Consider the following 23,022-nt stretch of genomic DNA (forward strand, 5'->3'; position numbering starts at 1 on the left):
ATTTAGATACAGGAAAACACACAGACGCCTTCCCTTCTCATATCTGACGAGCCTCTTGATTTTTTAAGTACAACAATATTAAACAGCTGATATTTTATAATGTAATATTTATGAGGGAAAAACCTTTTAAAAACTGAAAGCTCATCGTCAGTTCAGTTGCTAAGTTGTGTCCGACTCTTTGTGAGCCCATGGACTGCAGCACACCAGGCCTCCCTGTCAATCGCCAACTCCCGGAGTTTACTCAAACTCATGCCCATTGAGTCGGTGATGCCATCCAACCATCTCATCCTCTGTCGTCCCCTTTTCCTCCTACCTTCAATCTTTCCCAGCATCAGGGTCTTCTCAATGAGTCAGTTCTATGCATCAGGTGGCCAAAGTACTGGAGTTTCAGCTTTAGCATCAGTCCTTCCAATGAATATTCAGGACTGATTTCCTTTAGGATTGTCTGGTTGGATCTCCTTGCAGTCCAAGGGATTCTCAAAGAGTCTTCTCCAGCACCACAGTTCAAAAGCATCAGTACTTCGGGTCTCAGCTTTCTTTATAGTCCAACTCTCACACCCATACATAACTACTGGAAAAACTATAGCTTTGACTAGATGGATCTTTGTTGGCAAAGTAATGTCTCTGCTTTTTAATATGCTGTCTAGGTTGGTCATAACCTTTCTTCTGAGGAGCAAGCGTCTTTTAATTTCATGGCTGCAACCACCATGCAGTGATTTTGGAGCCCCAAAAAATAAAGTCTCTAACTGTTTCCCCATCTATTTGCCATGGAGAGATGGCACCAGATGCCATGATCTTAGTTTTCTGAATGTTGAGTTTTAAGCCAACTTTTTCACTCTCCTCTTTCACTTTCATCAAGAGGCTCTTTAGTTCTTCTTCGCTTTCTGCCATGAGGGTGGTGTCATCTATGTATCTGAGGTTATTGATATTTCTCCTGGCAATCTTGATTCCAGCTTGTGCTTCATCCAGCCCAGCGTTTCTCATGATGTACTCCACATTGAAGTTAAATAAGCAGGTGACAATACACAGCCTTGACATACTCCTTTCCCATACTTCTTTTCCTTTCCTTGACATACTGGTCCCGATTTGGAACCAGTCTGCTGTTCCATGTCCAGTTCTAACTGTTGCTTCTTGACCTGCATACAGATTTCTCAAGAGGCAGGTCAGGTGGTCTGGTTTTCCCATCTCTTTCAGAATTTTCCACAGTTTGCTGTGATCCAGACAGTCAAAGGCTTTGGCATAGTCAATAAAGCAGAAGTTGATATTTTTCTGGAACTCTCTGGCTTTTTCGACGATCCAATGGATGTTGGAAATTTGATCTCTGATTCTTCTGCCTTTTCTAAATCCAGTTGAACATCTGGAAGTTCACAGTTCACATACTATTGAAACCTGGCTTGGAGAATTTTGAGCATTACTTTACTAGTGTGTGAGATAAGTGCAATTGTGGAATAGTTTGCGCATTCTTTGGCACTGCCTTTCTTTGGGATTGGAATGAAAACTGACCTTTTCTAGTCCTGTGGCCACTCCTGAGTTTTCCAAATTTGCTGGCATACTGAGTGCACTTTCACAACATCATCTTTTAGGATTTGAAATAGCTCAACTGGAATTCCATTACCTCCACTAGCTTTGTTCATAGTGACGCTTCCTAAGGACCACTTGACTTAGCATTCCAGGATGTCTGGCTCTAGGTTGGTGATCACACCATCCTGATTATCTGGGTCATGAAGATCTTTTTTGTATAGTTCTTCTGTGTATTCTTGCCACCTCTTCTTACTATCTTCTGCTTCTATTAGGTCCATACCATTTCTGTCCTTTATTGAGCCCATCTTTGCATGAAATGTTCCCTTGGTATGTCTAATTTTCTTGAAGAGATCTCTGCCCATCTTACTCTGAGCTTATTTTTCTGTAGAGTAGAGGCTGTCACCATCATGACTGCCAGCATCATGACCAAATATCCTGTAGGTGGACTTGATTCAGTTTAGTTTGAATCCAAGGTCTGTGCTGCACACACTTGTCATACTTAATGCAAATCAGTTAATCAAGAATCAGTGTCTGCAATTAAAGAAATGGAAATAATTATGCATACTAGTCAGGACAGTGATAAGAATTAATGATAAAATATATTTGAAAGGACTTTTGTAAAATGTTAAATCCTTCAGAGATGCTAGGTGTTGCTTTTATTGAATAAAAGAACTTGGAAGCTTTCAAACTGCAGTATTGGAGAAGACTCTTGAGAGTCCCTTGGACAACAAGGAGATCAAACCAGTCAATCCTAAAGGAAATCAGTCCTAAATATTCATTGGCAGGACTGATGATGAAGCTGAAGCTCCAATCCTTTGGCCACCTGATGCAAAAAACTGATTCACAGGAAAAGACCCTGATGCTGGGAAAGTCTGAAGGGAGGAAGAGAAGGGGATGACAGAGGACGATATGGTTGGATGGTATCACCAACTCCATGGACATGAGTCTGAGCAAGCTCTGGGAGTTGGTGATGGACAGGGAAGTCTGGTGTGTTTCAATCCATGGGGTGGCAAAAAGTCAGACACGACTGAGCAACTGAACTGAAGTGAGAACTTGAAAGAACTAATTTAAAGATCAGTACATCTAGGTGCCATCAGACAGCTAATGGTTTCAATTCAGCTATTAAAGCATTAAAAGATAATAAAATCCTAAAATGTTTTTTATAAATGCCTTTAAAGAAAAAGATTCAACCAAATTCATCAAGCTGTGCTGAAGTTTGTCACTCTAAGGCATATTTTGTTGTTATGCAGTCATCAGGTAGTGTCCAACTCTTCATGATCCCATGAGCTGCAGCACACCAGGCCTCCCTGTCACTCACCATCTCCTGCAGTTTGCTCAAGTTCATGACCATTGCATCATTAATGCCATCCAACCATCTCATCCCTCTTTTCCTTTTGCCTTCAATCTTGCCCAGCATCAGGGTTTTTTCCAATGAGTCGCTATTCACATAACGTGGCCAAAGCATCGAAGTTTCAGCTTCAGCATCAGTCCTTCCAATGAGCATTCAGGGTTGATTTCCTGTAAGATTGACTGGTTTCGTCTCCTTGCTGTCCCAGGCACTCTCAAGTCTTCAACACCACAGTTCAAAAGCACCAGTTCTTCGCCGCTCTGCCTTCTTTATTGCCCAGCTCTCGCAACAGTATGTGACTACTGGAAAGACCATAGCCTTGACTATATGGACCTTTGTTGGCAAAGTGATGTCTTTTTTTTTTTTTTTTTTTATGTCTTTGCTTTTTAACACAGTGTCTAGGTTTGTCAGTTTTCCTCTAAGAAGCAGTCATCTTCTAATTTCATGGCTGCAGTCACCATCCCACATGACTTTAGAGCCCAAGCAAAGGAAATCTGTAACTGCCTCCAACTTTTCCCCTTCTATTTGCCTTTAAGTGATGGGACCGGACGCCATGATCTTAGTTTTTTGAACGCTGAGTTTTAAGCCAGCTTTTTCACTCTCCTCCTGTACCCTCATCAAGAGGCTCTTTAGTTCCTCTTCGCTTTCTGCCATTCGAATTGTTTCATCTGTATATCTGAGGTTGTTGCTATTTCTCCCAGAAATCTTGATTCCAGTTTGTGATTAGATATATAATAAAACTATTGTTCTTGCCCACCAATGTTATATACAATATGCTTTGGGAAACAGATGCCTAAAAGCAGGGTTCCAGAACACTGGTGCTAAGAGAAAGGTAAAAAGCCAGGCCAGAGGGTGTCCTAAATATAGATATTTTCTGAATCCAGTTTCCTAAGTTGAACTAATAAAAGAACAATCTACTTCAGTTATATTTAATATTCCTATAATGCACAATTCATAGATTATCTTCTTTTTCTCCAGATGTCTCAGAATACCTATTTACTTCAAAGCATGCCCAACAAAACCTTAATATCTGTTGCCATAATTGTTATCAGAGACGTGTAGGGACTTTCAGGAAAACCAAGGGTTTTTGTGTACATGAAGAGCAGGAAAACCAAGGCTTTTTGTATACATGAAGACAGCACAGATTTTTCAGCCACTAGTCTTACAGGGACTTTAGTAAATGTTTTGTAATTTTTATAGTGGAATAAATACTCTATTTTTTCCTAAAGGGCTCAGGGGAAAACCGACTTTAACCTCTTGTTTTGGTGAAATAAAATTGCTATTACTGAGTAGAATTAACTCATGTATGTGTTGTTTTGTTTGCTTACCTCAAGATAAACTATAGGATGCATAATTATAACGTGACAGATTTCCATTTGCCACATATATAAATTAATTTCATTATTTGGTATCTTTATCTTTTATAAAATAGGGTTCCTCCCTTCAAAGCTTTTCCAGACTAGATGGGGAGAGAAAATTAATAAACGTGAACCAAAACTAAGTGCAATCTATTTAATTGTGGAAATGGTTTGTAATTCCATGAAACTGAATTTATTTCATGTTAGTTCAAAAGTTAGCATTAGAATCCTTTCATCCTGTTGGTTTTCTTTTTCATATAAAAATTCTACAAGGTGTTACATATTTTTGTAGCTGTTTGATAAGTGCTATCTAAAATCTTTCTAGGCTCAGATCCCTTCAAAGTTTTTTTTCTTTTTTTTTCTTTCTGTTGTGCTACTGCAGGGCATTCTGACCATGAAGCAAAAACATAGGCAAAGGATCAAGAGGCAAAATTTTCCCTTTAATTTGGTGTTACCTTAGAAAGAGAGGCTAAAATTGCTAATCTGAATACTTTGTCTACAAGATTTTTATTATAGGGGACAAAAGAAAAAAACTCCCTTAGAAAAAATATGAAAAATAAAGAAAAATAAAATATATCTCAAAGTATTTTTTGAAACTCTTAAAATACATATTATTTATTCAATATAATAAACTGACCAGTATGCTCCCCTTAGGACTTGTGCTCTGTGCCCAATCACTCAGTCGTGTCTGACTCTTTGTGGCCCTGTGGGTCTGTGGCCTGCCAGGCTCCTCTGTCCATGGAATTTTCCAGGCAAGAATCCTGGAGTGGGGTGTCATTTCCTTCTCCAGGGCATCTTTCTGACCCAGGGATTGAACCCATGTCTCCTGCATCTTGTGCACTGGCAGGCAGATGCTTTACCACTAGTGCCACCTGGGAAACTCCTCTTTAGGACTTACTGTGTATATAAAGCATGGATCCAATGAAGTACTGACCTCCCAGACATTCACTTAAGATTTATAAGTAAATAGGTTGGCAGGTACAGTAGCAGATACTTCACTTAAGCACACATTTCCCAGAGAACTCTAATTTTTATGTGAATTTAAATGTTAACACTTTTTTTTATATATAGATACAGATTGTACTTTATACTTTTAACATTTATGGTTAATGAGCTGTTTCTTACATAAATGCCTTATTTAGGCTTCTCAAGGGTTGACTGGGGCTGTAGTAGCCTAGATTATTCTTGTAATTAGAACTGGAACCCCCATAACCATCACTTTTCACTATAGAGACCTAAAGGAATAGAGAACAGAAGCTACAAAGCCATGATTCTTTGTTACAATAAGGTAGAAATGGAATATATGTCCTGGATCATTTAGTACATTAAAGTTTACACTTAGAAAATAGTAGAGAAGGTATTTAGAGAAGCGGTTTATAACCCAGAGCCATTTAAAGAAGTCGCATTATATGAAAGAAAACCTAGCATCCAGAAAGATAAGCTAGGGACAACTGAAAACTGAAGATTAGGATATTACTCTGCAGGCAAGGGAACCAAAAATGAGATATTTCACTTTGCTTGTTTATTTGAGCAAATATACAAAAATTTATCTCTGTTTATGCTGTTAAATTTAATTAATATTTCCTAGGCTGTGAGGTATCCCAGCAGGCTGCTGACTTAAGACGCTCCAGTCAATGGTCTAATATGCCCTCTTGTTATTTTCTTTTTCAACCATCTATGCACTGGGTTTTTTACCTTCCCTGTTCTCATAAGCTCCCATGCTCTTAATTCCCAGAAGAATATTTCTAGGTCTTCTTAAATTTTATCCTTCTCACAACACAGTCACACTGCAAGAGGTGAGCGGATTATTTCTGTGACTGGAAGGCACATGCTATAGACCAGTCTCATTTCTAGACTCCTGCATAGCATCTTTCTCTCATGAAAAGAGGGAAAGGGTATAACGTACCACTCCCTGCATTAGAATCTATTCAAGTTTCTGTTTGAGAGTTAGCGAACCTGAACACAAAATTACTGCTGGCAACAGTGGGCAAGAATGTGGTACAGTATAAACAAGGAACACAGCCCAGGTCTCTCTGACTGGGGAGCAAGCTCAGTATCTGAGTTGTATAACTAATAAATAATATAAAATATGCAGAAAGATACAAGCACTATAGACAGCTACCACACTTAATTTTTAACTACAAATACATTAGAAATTTTGTTCATTCTCAAAAGCAAAATAACCCTAAAATAAGTTGAATTTGTGATAAAGATTTTAGGGGTTGAAAGAATTTGGTTCATTTTGTGAAAAGTTTCTCACCTGGGTAATTGTGACAGGATGTAATATGAATTTTAATTGCCAAGCCAACCAAAAATGAAGGTAATTCTACTTGTCATTCCTTAATGCATAATACTCATCAGAATGGAATCTCAGCTCTTCAGAGAGAAGCAGATGTCTTCCCCTATGTATCTGTTAAATGCCCAGAAACTTCAAAAAGTGCACAGAAGGAGCTATCAGACACGAGACTGGAAATTCTGCCAATCTGTGGGGACCGGAACCTCTACCAAAGGATTCCCCCTTAGGGATACCAAGAGCAAGGTGCAGTGCAAGGCCTCCAAGTCTCTAGATGCCTGGAGGAGCATCATGAATGATGTTAAGAAGCAGAAACTAATGGGAGCACATCATTTACTACCACAGGAGCAGTAGCAGACAGTATTTATATATCCTCCTTTGAGCCATGTCTCTCTAAAGATCTTTCAATTAAAGCTTCAAAGAAAATTCCAAAACAAATCCTGAACAAAACCCAGCATGATGTTTTTTTTTTTTTTTTTTTTCCAACCATGGCTTTATAACCCTTGCTTTTAATGGAGGACTCAGTATGTGTGAGGTAACAGATTCTCAAAGTGCAGGAGGAGGAAGATCTGGGATTATGTTTTCCCACAGCTGCCCCTCTATGAAACTTTTCTATAGGAATCTAAGTCAGCAGCATTCCCTTAAATTAAGTCGACAGCCTATGGTTTAATAAGGAAGAAAGATATGCATTATGAAGGAATTTCAGTAAACATTTTGGAAACAAATTAGATAAGGGCAAAAGTGAAGAAAAAATAATTCATCTAGTGATGAGTTATTACATAATTACATAGGAATGCTTCTTATAAGTGTTTGAAGTATGGCTCCTCTACATTCCCTCTTAATATATTATAATACTCTGGTTCAGAAAAGTGTGAGAGAGAGGTCATTAGTAAGCTTTTATATGGACATAAAATTAGTAACATTAGTTATAAGTTTAAATCTATTGGTATCTTGATACAATCCAAAATTTTACTTATTTTGTGCCAAGATCAAGGGTATTACCATCCAATTGATAGAAAAATCATATCCTCAAATAATATAACATTCACTTGAGAATGGATAGATGGATTTTAGAAACTGTCACTTCCTGTCCCATACTCTTCACAAATCTCTTTATTGATGCAGCTAGAGGGAAGCCTAGCTTAAAGAGCCAATAAAACAGAATATTCTTTACATTAAACTTGTGCTTAGAAAAAACCAGCCACATGTTTGTTTTTTTTCTTTGGATAGCAAATTTTTAACATAAAGCAGAGTAACTCTATTTATTTATCTGTATTATAATGTCTTAAATCAAAAGGAAAATTAATATTTCTGCCTCAAAGTTTAGTTGATAATTTATTGTTCCCATTTTATCATAACCAAAATAAATACAGCACAAAAATAATTGGTATAATGAATACTGTATATTATAGTTCAAAAGTCAAATAATGTAAATCCATTAAATTTTAAATTTGTGATGAAATATTTGCTGTAATTATCATTTCCTGACTGATACAGACTTTTTAAAAATCTTCCTCTTCTAATTGAGATGTTACCTCTATACGCTGAAATTGCCTTCTATTCACTTTCTCATTTAATGCCACTTTCCTCTAACTTCATGACTTAATTATCATGTAAAGGTATTAAATCCTCAAAATGTCCTCCTATTTTTAAACATAGACTCTTCTTTAATCATAAATAATTTACCTAATCAGCCCAGACAGGGGATTCAGGGAAGGCTTCCTGGAAATGGTGTTTTTCTTATTAATTTGCATGAGCTCCTCATGTCATGAAATTTATATATATTTACAGTCATTGGAAGGACTGATGCTGAAGCTGAAACTCTAACACTTTGACCACCTCATGTAAAGAACTGACTCGCTGGAAAAGTCCCTGATGCTGGGAAAGACTGAGGGCAGAAGGAGAAGGGGATGACAGAGGATGAGATGGTTGGATGGCATCACCAACTCAATGGACATGAGTTTGAGTAAACTCTGGGAGTTGGTGATGGACAGGAAGGCCTGGCGTGCTGCAGTCCATGGGGTTGCAAAGAGTTGGACACAACTGAGACACTGAACTGAACTGAATGGTCATATTTAGGGCTTCCCAGGTGATGTTAGTAGTAAAGAATCCACCTGCCAATGCAGGAGATGCAAGAGATGTGGGTTCGATCCCAGGGTCTGAAAGATCCTCTGGAAGAGGAAATGGCAATCCGTTCCAGTATTCTTGCCTGGAGAATCCCACGGACAGAGGCAACTGGTGAGATACAGTCCATGGGGTTGCAAAGAATCGAACACAGCTGACGTGACTTAGCACGCATGCACACGTGGTCATATTTAATACTATCAAACTGTTCTTCAAAGTATTTGACCATTTTACATTTTATCAGTGAGATATGAATGGGAAGCAGCACTAAAGCTTACCTTGCTCTTCTTGCTTTTTGACAAAGAATAACATTGATATAACATCATATACAAGATTATTTAATATATTTGTCAGCCATTTAATATATCATGTATATAACTTAATATTCTCCCCACCTTCAATATGTAAAATTTCTAGACCTAATGCTAAATAAGATGTTTTTCTAAATAATGTAAAACAGATTTATTTGCATGCACAACAATGAGGATTAGGATCTGAGATGAAAAGGCAAGCATGCTTCTGTCAAACAGAGAAGATCAAGATTCGTAAGTAACTGACTTTAGGACCTGCTGGGTGGGAAGACCTGCTGTGTTACCTTCAGATACTGTCTCTTTACCTGACACATTGGATGCTTCAGCAGCCTTTTTGGGTTGTCCACCCAGGGCTGCTTTTTCTAAATCCTTTAGATAGTTAAGTTAGTATTACTAATAGCTTATGTTCCTGATCTGTTCACCCATGAGCTTTTTCATGAAGCATGAGTTTTTGTTGTTTTCTTTTATTCTTAGAAGCCGAGGTTCTTAAGTCTTTCAGGAGCTTTCTGATATATTCAACAACTCAAGAAACTAACTCTTACTCAATTATTAGTGCCTGGTGCTGTTTACACTCAGTTAAACCAGAATGACTAGTTCACCAAAAGGGAAGTTCCCATATTCACTTTCTCTTACCCAGTTATAACTGTGATTTCTATTAAGATGATTTCTATTAACACAGTACTGGTTATTGGTAGTTAAAACAACGATAAGGTAGATATATAGGAAATCTCAATTCCTTAGCTTAATAAGTCATTAGAATAATTCTGTCCAAAAGTAAAGCTCAAATATATTTCTTCTTCAGTTTATTCTGAATTTTATACAGACATATATGAAAGCAACTATACTGTAATTAGGGAACAATACATCATCACTAGGTGGATAAACACACACACACACCATATACACATATGTATAACTGTGTGTATGTATATATACATTAATAAATATTTTTGAAATATGTTAACAAATCTCCCTTGGATAAATATATAGCTACATATAAATTCTACAAATTGTGTTCAGGCCTTACAAATATACTAAACAGAAGGGGACAAAAGAGGATGAGATGGTTGGATGCCATCACCAACTCGACGGACATGAGCTTGAGCAAGCTTCAGGAGTTGGTGATGGACATGGAATCCTGGCATGCTGCAGACCACGGGGTCACAAAGAGTTGAATACAAGTGAGCGACTGAACTGAACTGATAGATTTAGTGTATTCACTCTCTAATCTCCCCATTCATATGCTGGGACTTTCTGATATATTCAACAACCCAAGAAACTAATTCTTAAAATCACTTAGTGCCTGCTGCTGGATAGCAGCCCTGTTCAGACAGGGGACCCCACACCAAAACTAGACTGGATAACAAGTGAAATTAGTTGATAGCTTACCTCTGGTATATACTACTTCTATTAAATGCTTGCTATCCCTAGGAAATATTCAAGAAAAGCTTCAAAGCTCTTTTTTCTAGAGTTTTATTACAAATAATTGTCCCAGAAGTGTGCGAATCACCTTACAGAACTTTACAAAAGTCATTTGGCCCCAGTGAGCTACATGGTAGTTTACCTATCACTGATACCGAATCAGGCCCTCACTCAACACTGGCATTTCTAAAGTTCAACCAAGGTTTTTCATACCTATTTACTACCCTCTCTGCAAGCCCAAGATTCCTCTCTTTGTCTTTATAATCATTTACTGTAAGTATGAAAGCAAGATGGCAGGAGTCCCCATAAAAACACACATCATGATAAAAGATTCCATACTGCAAAGAGACTGGGAACAACTACTCAGGAATAACGCCTCTTATAATATACTATTAATATATTAATAATATAATGTCTGTTCAACAAAGTTGGTTTAGTTTCCCAAGCATTTTCTTCCTAACACCTTATGCTTTAAAATACCTCAAATATTCATTCAAGTGATGGGCAAATCAGAAAATTCCTAAATAACAATATCTTTAAAAATAATCTCATTTCCTAAAGAAATGCAAACTCATAAACACATTTTAACATTTTATTAACAGTTAGTGATGCATGGCCCTATACACAGACTTCTAAGAGAAGCATCAGTAATTTCAAGAGAAGAGGGACTCCCAACAGGAAATGTGCACAGAGCGTTTGACCCAGCTATCCTGACACTGGGGATGTTCTGACCCTGTGTTAGTAAGTACAAGTATTTCAGTCAGAAGTATGCTGATTTTGATGAAAAAAATATGTCAGAGCAAATTTTATTAAGCTAATTTAGCCAACAGATCAATTCTCTACACAATGCAATTAGCCATTTTCACTTTTGTCCTTTTTCATTTCAATTTTTCTGAAATGATCTATTGCTATCACTTTTCTATATAAATTAAATGAAGATCTGATTCCTTGATTTGTCCATATTAAGTTTTATCAATTATAGCTTGGTCATTTTCCCTTTTGACCACTATTTCTATGAAATTCCATATTCTTTAACCTAAGTATTACCAAGCTTTAATTCTCCTGTTGATTATAGTCTGTAGCTGATTCCACCTCATGAAGTTTTACATACTGTCACTTAGGTTATATTTTGCCATAGTTCAGTTCAGTTGCTCAGTCGTGTCCAACTCTTTGAAACCCCATGGACTGCAGCATACCAGTCTTCCCTGTCCATCACCAACTCCCGGAGTCTGCTCAAACTCATGTCCATTGAGTTGGTGATGCCATCCAACCATCTCATCCTCTGTTGTTCCCCTTCTCCCCCTGCCTTCAATCTTTCCCAGCATCAGGGTATTCACATGAGGTGGCCAAAGTACTGGAGTTTCAGCTTTAGCATCAGTCCTTCCAAAGAATATTCAGGACTGATTTTCTTTAGGATTGTCTGGTTGGATCTCCTTGCAGTCCAAGGGACTCTCAAGAGTCTTCTCCAACCCCACAGTTCAAAAGCGTCAGTTCTTCAGAGCTCAGCTTTCTTTATAGTCCAACACTCACATCCATTCATGACTACTGGAAAACCATAGCTTTGACTAGATGAATCTTTGTTGGCACAAAGTAATGTCTCTGCTTTTTAATATGCTGTCTAAGTTGGTCATAACTTTTCTTCCAAGGGGCAAACGTCTTTTAATTTCATGGCTGTGGTCACCATCTGCAGTGATTTTGGAGCCCCCAAAAATAAAGCCTCTCATTGCTTCCATTGTTTCCCCAATCTATTTGCCATGAAGTGATGGGACCAGATGCCATGATCTTAGTTTTCTGAATGCTGGGTTTTAAGCCAACTTTTTCACTCTCCTCTTTCACTTTCATCAAGAGGCTCTTTAGTTTCTTCATGAGGGTGGTGTCATCTGCGTATCTGAGGTAGCTGATATTTCTCCTGGCAATCTTGATTCCAGCTTGTGCTTCATCCAGTCCAGTGTTTCTCGTGATGTACTCCACATAGAAGTTAAATAATCAGGGTGACAATATACAGCTTTGACATACTCCTTTCCCAATTTGGAACCAGTCTGTTGTTCCATGTCCAGTTCTAACTGTTGCTTCTTGACTTGAATACAGATTTCTCAGGAGACAGGTAACGTGGTCTGGTATTCCCATCTCTTGAGGAATTCTCCAGAGTTTATTGTGATCTATTCAGTCAAAGCCTTTGGCAAAGTTAATAAAGCAGAAATAGATGTTTTTCTTGCTTTTTCGATGATCCAATGTATGTTAGCAATTTGATCTCTGGTTCCTCTGCCTTTTATCTAGAATTTCACGGTTCATGTACTGTTGAAAGCTGGCTTGGAGAATTTTGAGCATTACTTTGCTAGTATGTGAAACAAGTGCAACTGTGCAGTAGCTTGAGCATTCTTTGGCATTGCCTTTCTTTGGTACTAGAATGAAAACTGATCTTTTCCAGTCCTGTGGCCACTGCTGAGTTTTCCAAATTTGCTGGCCTATTGAGGGCAGCACTTTCACAGCATCATCTTTTAGGATTCGAAATAGCTCAACTGGAATTCCATCACCTCCACTAGCTTTGTTAGTAGTGATACTTCCTAAGGCCCACTTGACTTTGCATTCCAGGATGTCTGGCTCTAGGTAAGTGATCACACCATCGTGGTGATCTGAGTCACGAACATCTTTTTTGTATAGTATTTTGCTATACTGTTTATTATCTACACTCATCTGATTTTCCCTGGGTCACTAATCATGGTTTTCACAAAGATGTCCTCATTTTTCACTGTGCTCTCCAGTTACAATTTAGCCATTTTCAATCTTATTTTGTGTTTATTATTCTTACCAGAATATTTGTTAGAAGTTTTATTTAAAAGTTAAGTCTCTGTACTTATTTCTTGGAGCAAAAAATATTAGTGGTTGGTGTAGGTAGCAGGCAGGGTGTAAGCATTCTGCTTCAGCAATAAATCTTTAAACGGTGACCAAGTGACGCTTAAATAAAGTTTGGGGAAAAGCTGATTAGTGCAGTAAAGCACAAGAAATGCACTGTGGGAATACTGGAAGGGCACTCAATGGCTTACTTCAGATGCAGAAGAATAAGAAATTACTGAACCATCAAATTAGACAACTGAGAAGAAGCTGAAAACTGAAAACAAAATACAAAATTATTCAATGTACACGCTAGAACCTATATAATGTGGTAAGTGACTGCAGGCCTGCTATAAGCTACAGGAGATGAGAAACAGACTGTGGATGGATGGAATTTCGGATACTGTAAGGATTGCCTAGTAACAGGTAGTACCTGAGGGCAGTGCCCCTTCTAGCGCCTAACTGTATTAATGACGCCCAGTTGGGAAACCAGGTGTCACTGACCTGGCAAATTTCTCACTTCTCCTACGTTACTTTGACTAATAATTCTCATGAGGCATGGGAGTTCTGGCTCTATTCACCATGCCCATGATAATATGAGCTTCCACAGCTCTCCTTTGCAGGTTCCACATAAATGAAAGTGAGAGCCACCTTAAAACAAAGGACAGAATATTTATCATAAAATGAAGTGATATGATTACACTGAAAGGGGAAAATCTTTTCTTATACAGGTCTTCAGAAATGACAGAAACTGTGCTAGTGGCTTAACCTGTACTATAATCTCTTGTACTTAGTCTCTATCTAGGCAGTTAAGAGAAGGTGTAAGAATTGTGGTACATTCTATAATAGATATAGAGACAAAAGTATTTCTGGCAGTAATCACAAGGACTACATACACATTCTCAAAGGAAAACACCTTCAATCTGGGAGCAAACAGTTGTAGAACAAACAAAATAATTCAGTAAATAATTTTTTATCAGTGTGTCAAAAAAAAATGTTCAGGTTTTTTGCAAAGGCTTTTGTGGCTCAGCTGGTAAAGAATCCGTCTGCAATGTGGGAGACCTGGGTTCGATCCCTGGGTTGGGAAGATCCCCTGGAGAAGGGATAGGCTACCCACTCCAGTATTCTGGCCTGGAGAATTCCATGGACTAGTCCATGGGGTCACAAAGAGTCGGACAGGACTGAGCGACTTTTACTTTTCACTTTGAACTCTAAATCCTATAGATCATTTTTTCTTTTTTAATCTAAATTAACAACATTCAGGATTTAGTCCTTGTGCAAAGCTAACATCTGTCAGAAATCCAGACCCCTCCCTCAAAGTAAATCCTTCCAAGTTATTTGGATTAATAACTTTACAAACCTATGAACTTCTATAGCAAAATCAAAGAAGAAACTGAAAAAGGTTAAGGAGGCAAGAAGGTAACACAAAGACAAGATTCTTAAGCACTTTGTAATGCAGTGGCATCAACAGTGGCCTTGAAGAGAAATAACACTTTTCCAAAGCTTACTGATGACTGCACTGAAGGCCCTGAGAAGAATATGCCATCCACACAGAGAGTGCAAGCCTGTGGGACTGTTATCAACAGGCTGCAAGAGAGACGGGAAGAACTCAAACCAAACAGGAGCTGCTTTAAATCGTGTGGGGCTTTACTTGAAGGACTCTGATTTGGTATTTCCAAATCTTTTCATTCTAACCAAAGGGTAAAAATAAAAAGCTAAAACTTACCTGATTCTGAAATACATATATATTAATATTTAAGACCAGTAATTAGGGATTTTAAGAATTTTTAAATGGTGGATAGTGTGTGTACACAAAATGATTCTTTACTTACATACTCTCTAAAAGGGTTGGTTCTCTCAGGGTTGTTGATGCCATGATTTGTTCAGTTTCACCTGGCAAAAATTTTTATGATGCAGGAAAGGACCCCTTTCTTGTGGTCCAATATTCCCAAGATTTATTGTGTACAATTCTCCCACATTTTCAGGTGGCATTTCCCATTTTTTTCAGTCAACTAGATTCCATGGAAAAAACAAACCAACCCAGGCCTTTCTTCTTTTGAACGCTAATCCTTTTCCCTTTAAAATAATTTCCTCTGTTTCCCTAAGATGTTATGCTTTGAAACAGTCTATAGAGACACTGTTCTGACATTTTTAAAGATAAATTTGAATTTAAGTTTGTAAACCAAGGTAAAGTTCTGTTAGAGAAAAATTTATATATAAAATACTTTCAAAAATGTTACATTATGGTGCAGTTGAGTAGACATGTAAATAAATAGATACCATCTCAGGATACTGCCTACAATGTCAGTGATTGTCTTTTTAATAGTTTATATCAAGCTCCCAGAACATGAAAAGAATACCCACATATAACTCAGGCTTATAGAATAAAATACCATAGACTGGGTGGTTTAAACAACAGACATGAATTTCTCACAGTTCTGGAGGCTGGAAGTCCAAGATCAAGGCATCAGCAGGTTTGGTTCTTGGTGAGGGCTCTCTTCTATGTTCATAGAAGGTTTTCTTCTTCCTGTGTCCCTGTATGGCAGAGAGAAGAGGCTCTGGTGTCTCTTCCTCTTTTTTTATGTGCACTAATCCCATTATGGGGACTCCACCATCATGACCTCATCTAAACCTAATTACCTCCCAAAGGCCTCACCACCTAACACTCACACTGGGTGTTAGTGCTCCAGTATATGATTTCACGGAGAACACAGTTAGTCCATAACACCAATTACATGGTATTCTGAAGTACCTTAACTCCTCTATTCTCTAGCTTTACTGTATTCCAATTATACTCAAATCCTGCCAAAGTTAAGGTGTATCTGAATGTCATGCTTTGTGCTTAAATGAGACTTCTTTCAGCTGAGAAATGTAGGTGCTCTTTGGGGGAAATAAGACATAACAGTATAAAGAACCTTCCCAAAGCATCCCATTTTGAGTTTCCAATAAGAACATAATAGCAGTTCAAAAAAATATTTCCAGAGAACCCAGTATATAGTACAAACAGGGCCAGTACTAGGATTACGAAGATAAATGAGCCAATGACCATGCTGAAGAAAGTACACCAAATAATAAAATAGTAAATCTTATGAAGAATTTGAATTCATAAGCTTCAAAAAAGCAAGAAATCACTTCCTTGAATAAGCTCATCATAAAACTAATGGCTACAGGTCTCAAAACATTTTTGTAGAATATTATGTGAAATTTCAAAAGGAGACTCCCCCCCCCCCCCCGCCCCCCAGGATTTGCAGAGAATTACTATGCTACTTGGAAATAATCATTTCTTGGAAATAATCACAAGTCAGTAAAATGCCTAAAGTCAAGTCTGAATTTTAAAGTATCAAGTTCAGATTATTTAAGGTTCTAAAAGAGCAACATAGTATCCTAATTTATACACTGATATCTATGGCTAAAGGAGCAACATTAAGGATTTATTTACACAAGATATCTTATCTCATGTTAACTTATGTACTCAGTGGTGCCTTACAGACCTGAATGAGAGGTAGGATGATTTCATCTAGCTGGGTGTCGCTTTGATAAGTCTGTTTCTCTTTTCACATGATCAATCACCAAATGTCTACTTCAAGTAAGAAGTAGGACTCTAAAATATCTAACTCATTACCAAGCAATATGACGTAAGCATGTGGAAGTTGACAGACCCATAAACCCAGAATATTTAAAATTATTTTTGTAAGAAATTTCCATAATGGGAACAAATAAGTGAGAAATTAAAAGTACAGAAAGAAAAAGATAAGGGAGGCAGGAAGGGGATGAATAAACATTGACAGCATCCTTTACGAATACCTAACCATTATTATTCCACAAGAACAAGAAAGCATCATCTTGATTTTACAACTTCCATTTCTTTATGAATTTCCCTGTTAAGAAATCTGATATACTGAAAGTCCATTATATTGTGCAAAATGCCAGTCTTCACTGCAAATATGACAGTATTAACCTTCATTTGTTATTACTTTTGATGGCTCTTCCTTCACTAGTTAAGAAGCCTGTGTCTGGGAAAGTTCCACAGCCACAGTTGTGTCATGTACATTTCTGAGGAAGAAACATGGTTATCTCCAAATACGGGGCTTCAGAAATAAGTCAGACTATAAAAATGAACCTAATATTAACTAAAGACAGAGTATCACAGTCAACAAAACCCTTTATCTGAATTCTGATATTAAGAGCTAGTATCTTTCTCTCAAGTTTTTAAGTGAAGATAGTAAAGAAAGGAGAGGATTAGTTTTGCCCAGAGTCCCTCAGTTAGTAAACAGCAGCAAGGGTGTGTTCTCCCAACAGGCATCATGAACCATCTTCAGTAAGTCATTTCAACTTCCAAGTTAAACTAGCATATCTTCTGTTAATAATACTTTCTCTCACCCACTACATTCCTATTACATTCTCTTGAATCTGCAGGACATTTCAATGTAAAATTGGTGAGAGCAGAATTCCCTATGTATCCCACTTTTAAGGGAATGACAGTATTTTACTTTTAAACAAAGTGAAAATGGGTGTTGGTTTGAAATAGACATCCTAACATACAAAGGAATTAGCCTTCTAAGTTATGCTTTTGGAAAAATATTTAAGAATTAAGTATGGAATTTTTCCAAATGACTTTTGTAAACATAATGAATACAATTATACAGGATTTTCTTATTTTACCTATTGATACAATGTGATATCAATACATTTCTTGATACTGAAACATCTTTATTAGTTTCTGCTTCAGTAACAACAAAAAAAACAACCCAAACCACATTATATTAAGGCAGTGGACTGCAAGCTCTGTTACAGCCTGCAGGTTGACTGTAGGTATGCTCCATTGTTTTCTCCCTGAGTCCAGGCTGAAGGAGCAACAGTAATCATAGCAGAGGGGGTAATACAGAGAGACTGAGTGAATCATGCACCTGTTCTTAATGCTTGTGCTTAAAAATGGCAAATGTGACAACCATTCAGATTCCACTGGCCAAAGCAAGTCACATGGTTAAGCACAGCATCAATGAGGTACAGAAATAAACTCCTTCAGCAGTGTGGGGAACAGAGAATGAGTATTTGTGAAAAGTAACACAAACTGTCAAACAACAGACCCTTTCAGGCCATGGTAAATTATTCTTTTAATAAACTACTAAATCTATGTGCTAATACATTATGTATATACATAATCGTAAGTGAGAGCAGGTATATAATTTTCATGCTTTTTTCCCAAGGATTTAGTAGGCTGATTTTATTTGCTTAGTAAAATGAAATGGGGAGGTGGGATGGGGAGGGAGATGAGAGGGAGGCTCAAGAGGAAGGGGACACATGTATAATCAGCTACGGCTGATTTATGTTGATGCTCGACAGAAAAAAAAAATTCTGTAAAGCAGTTATCTTTCAATTAAAAATTTTTTAAAAGTAAAAAAAATGAAATGGGTAGCCTTCTATATTTTCTTTATGTTCTATATGTGGTTCTACTTATTTCTCTTAAGGATAAAAGATTTCGCCAGTAGTACCTAGAACTGGATCCTTTGCTGGGGGAAGTAATTACCTGGATAACTTTAAAAAATTTTTTTATGTTATTGGTAGAATACTGTTAGATTTTTAAGTAGTTTTTTATTTTCCTAGAAATCATCCATTTCATGATTTTCAAATTTGATAGTGATAAATTATATGTACACATTTAACATGTTTTCTGTAACTCCTCCATCACTTCTAATCTTTATGGGATGTTCCACATTTACTATTTTGTGCTTTCTTTACCTTTTCCTCCCCATTTTCTAACACTTTTACTATTATTGCTTTTATCTTTACTGTAGTCTTCCTTTTGATTTCTCCTTTTTCATTTTCTAAATTATTTAATAAAAGTCTGGCTCATAGAATAAAAAAATCTAGCTAGAATATTTTTAGAGCAGCATTATATAATTCCATTAAAATGAAAACTCAGTGAGAACTGTATTTCTACCCCTTTGTTCACTAATAATCCTCAAGCGTCTAGCACAGAGGAGTTTCACAGTATTTGATAACAGTCAGAGAAATCTGTTTCTGTAGTCTTTGTTCCCTTTTAGACACTATGGTTATTTCTTAATTCCAAGAGGCTTGAATTTTTGTTTAAACTTTCAATATCTTATCTAATTCTGTGGTTCTCAGATTTTGACACCCATCAGGCTAGCTTGAAGAACTTAGGGAAAAAAAACACTGATTTTTACATTTTAAAACTTGGGCTCTAAAAAAAAAAAAAAAAAAAACAACAACAACAACAAAAAAAAACTTGGGCTCCCCCCTCAGTTTCTGACTCATTAGGGTCGAGGTTCAGCTCTAGAATCTTTATTTCTAATAAATTCCCAAGTGATGCTGAAGTCATGCTGGGATCTACATTTTGAGATTTACTGGCTATTTCATTGTATGAAAATGTTGGTTCTGCTTTGGAAAATTTATTTGAGTTAGCTATCATTTAAACTATGTTTTTAAAACCCTAAGGGTCATCATTTATTTTTTGTGTAACTGAAGACAGACTAACAGTTGTACAGTACAATATATATTAAAACAATTTAAGTCTTGTTGAATTCTTAGTATTAGAATAGCCTCCTCTGTCCATGGAATTTTCCAGGCAAGAACACTGGAGTGGGTTGCCATTTCCTTCTCCTCACCAGTCTACTCCAGAGCAATAGCCTTAGTCCTTTTTCATGAAACTATGCTGTATCAATAAGTTTTTTATGCAGTGTGCTCACAATGAATTTATTCCTTTATTTACTTCAAGGCCATTATTAAAATAGCTTTTTACTCATAAAAACTATACTTAATTATTGCCAAAGTAGCATTTCAGTTGTCTTCACTGATCTTTTCAAGCGAAAGTGTTAGTCACTCAGTCCTGTCCCACTCTTTGAGACCCTATGGACAGTAGCTGGCCAGGCTCCTCTATTCACAGGATTCTCCAGGCAAGAACACTTGAGTGGGTTGCCATTCCCTTCTACAGGGGATCTTTCCAATTCAGGGATCCAACCTGTGTCTTCAGCATTGCAGGCAGATCCTTTACCATCGGAGTCACCAGGGAAGTCCTTATTGATCTTTAACCAAAATTAAAGATCTTTAATCATTGATATTTAATCAATATTAATTTTCAAATAAAGGATATATCAGTTATTTTTCATAATAAGGTCAGTTACATCAGAGCAAACATTCTAAACTTTTTTAAAGTTTTAGAAATAATTTCAGCTATGAACATAAAAACCTCTCCAAAAATATTTGTACTTCAATTATGTGCAAAGATAAACCTCACAGTGCACAGCACACTTTTTTCACTGAAAGTAAATGCAGTGCATAGTCACGATTTGACAGAATTAACCAAACAGAAAAAGCCTGCAAACAAGATTAAGTAAGCCATTTTCACAAATGAGATGACCATGTTTACAAATGAAAACACTGTGTACATTTGTATTGAATAAACAGCACAATATGGGTGGAATAGGGTTGGTAGAGGATTTAGAAAAACAAAAGAATCTGAAAAGATGCAAAAGGACTTCGCAAAACCCAGGTGTCTACCAAAAAGTAAAATGAGAACATTACGGTATAGCAACTTTGTCCTTAATTCTAGTCATTTCTTATTTACTGACTTTTAATAGCTAATGGGAAGGGCAGAAATTCCACCAAAAATCATTGAAATATTTAATATACCTGGTATCACAGCACCCTCTATCACATTATAATTTACAGAACACATTTATGTGCAGCAGCGCTTTAACTGTGAATATTCATTTACGTGGAATTTTCTGGATCTAGTGCTTAGTTCATTCCTTTTCAACAATGGATTTCTCCGGTTTCCGTATCATCAGCATCCAACCATTAAGAGCATGACTGCATGTGCTGACAAAGTAACCCTGAACTCCAAATTATTGCAGGTGTGATCCTAGTACCAAGGATCTAAGTATTAACTATCACCAGAGAATTTATCACAGTTATAATCATATTAGATTGGCAAAAAAAATTCATTCAGGATGTTCCTTAACATCTTAATGGAAAACAGGAAGGAACATTTTCGACAACCCAATAGAATTCTACTCCCTGACGTTCCCAGTTAAAAACTTTGGGGTTTAAGGCCAATCTGGTTTAATAAGCCTTCCAGGGACATCTAATGGGTCCTCGAGCTTGAGACCACGAGTAGGAGAAACGCCCAGTGGAGCAGTCTAGTCAGTGGGAGCTGAAGTCTATAGGAAACTTCCTTCACCAGCTTTCACTAGTACTCCCATACTCGGTTACCACACCATTCCAATAAAGCAGTAAGAACCACCCAATACTAGCTACATATATATCATCAGGCCTACAGACTTCCAGAAAAATCGAGGTTTCCAAGCATTATCCAGGGAGAACTTAACGTTGATTTTCCTGACTTGGGAGAAATGACCTTTTCTCTCTGGTTAATCTCATAGAAACACGCCACGTAAACAAACCTACATACACCATGGGTGTTCCTGAAACTACCTTTCTGAAATCTCTTTAGCCTGTTTTTATAGCAAATTACCCACCAAATTCCCCACTTCCTCAAGGGCTCCAGACACATGCTGCATGTTTTTACAACACAGCTTTAATAACCTAAAGGAAGCAAAAGCTTTTATAGCACAGAGCAGTCTAAGCCACGAGGTCTGTGCCATCTTCCCACCCAAGAGAGAAATAGTGGACTCTTGTCTCTTGGGACTAATGATTTGATAACTGAGAAAAATGCCTGACAGGCATTCAGGAACAAGTCATGAGGAAACAAACAAAAAAAGTTTTGTTTTGTTTTTCTGGACTTAAAACTAGAAAAAGAACTCAGCTTCCTCTCCATCTTGGGTATTTATAGCTAACACGTACAAGTCGCTTCCGCTACGAAGTCCTACAAAGTACCTCCTACGTGAGAACTCGGCAGGGCGAAACCTCGGGTCTCTCCCTTTGCGAGGGCGAGTGACGAAAGGCTAGGTCACATTTTCTCTGGAAGGTTCCGGGAGAAAGGCGCGTGCCCCCTCTGCGAGCAGCGAGAGATTCAACACCAGATGGCGCTGCCGCACCGAGAGCCGGAGCCTGGGAGGCATGGTAGAAGGGAAGAAGCGTCACCAGGTTCTTTCCTCTGTGTCTGTCGCCGGAAGTGCGCGCTGGCGCCAGCCTCTGGTCCCGGATATTAAGACTTCTGGAGGGTTCCCGCGTGAGGGCGGGGTTAGAACCGGAACCGAACGGCGACCGTCAGGCCTCGGGGCGGAAGCCCCGGGCGGCGCTAGTTGGGGGCTGATTTCTGGTGCGCGCGCCTCGCCGGGAGCGCGAGGTGGCGGGGCGGGGGGGGGGGGGGGGGGGGGGGCCGTGCGCTTGCGCATTGTGAGGACGTACGCGCAGCGCGTACGTCTTTCTCCATCTTTGCACGTTTGCTGGCCCGGCAAGGCGGAAATGGTGGCGTAGTAGGTTTTTTTTTTTTCTTTCCGCCCACAGGGTTTGAGTTTTTGGCTGTGAGTCAGGTTTCTGGAAATCTTTGTGGAAAATTAATGGTATATGAGGTAAAAACTCGAGCTGTATTTTCCTCTTGAGTATTATGTGAGCCAAATGCCTGCTGGGCGCGGTCCCAATGCTGGGTTGGGCCCAGCCTTTCCTTCTAAATGTCTTCCTGAACCGGCTTGACCCACCCACTGTGTCTTTAAGCACCATTCCTGATGCGGTAGGGGTGTCTCTAGGAAAAAGGAACGCAGGCAGATACACTATTCGTGAGGAACATAAAAGCGCTTATGTAAAGAAGCATGTCTTTTGGTCTTTTAGCAGTGCTTAAGAATTTAAGGAGTTAATTCGCTTTATTTTTCCCTGTCAGAAACACTTTATATT

The 23,022-nt window shown here is 38.0% G+C and overlaps 2 long non-coding RNA genes across 2 annotated transcripts in view; one reads left to right on the forward strand and one right to left on the reverse strand.

The window, feature by feature from the left end:
* Nucleotides 1-23,022, forward strand: part of LOC133049294 (uncharacterized) — a 122,870-nt gene that overhangs the window by 73,218 nt on the left and 26,630 nt on the right. The window lies entirely within an intron of this gene.
* Nucleotides 1,999-22,395, reverse strand: LOC133049531 (uncharacterized). The gene is made up of 3 exons (XR_009691353.1): nucleotides 22,066-22,395; nucleotides 15,644-15,744; nucleotides 1,999-2,052 (listed from the first exon to the last, which is right to left on the reverse strand). It is a non-coding gene; the product is annotated as an uncharacterized LOC133049531 (long non-coding RNA).

The sequence above is a fragment of the Dama dama genome, chromosome 30 (assembly GCF_033118175.1).
Source record: "Dama dama isolate Ldn47 chromosome 30, ASM3311817v1, whole genome shotgun sequence".
Taxonomy (NCBI): Eukaryota; Metazoa; Chordata; class Mammalia; order Artiodactyla; family Cervidae; genus Dama; species Dama dama.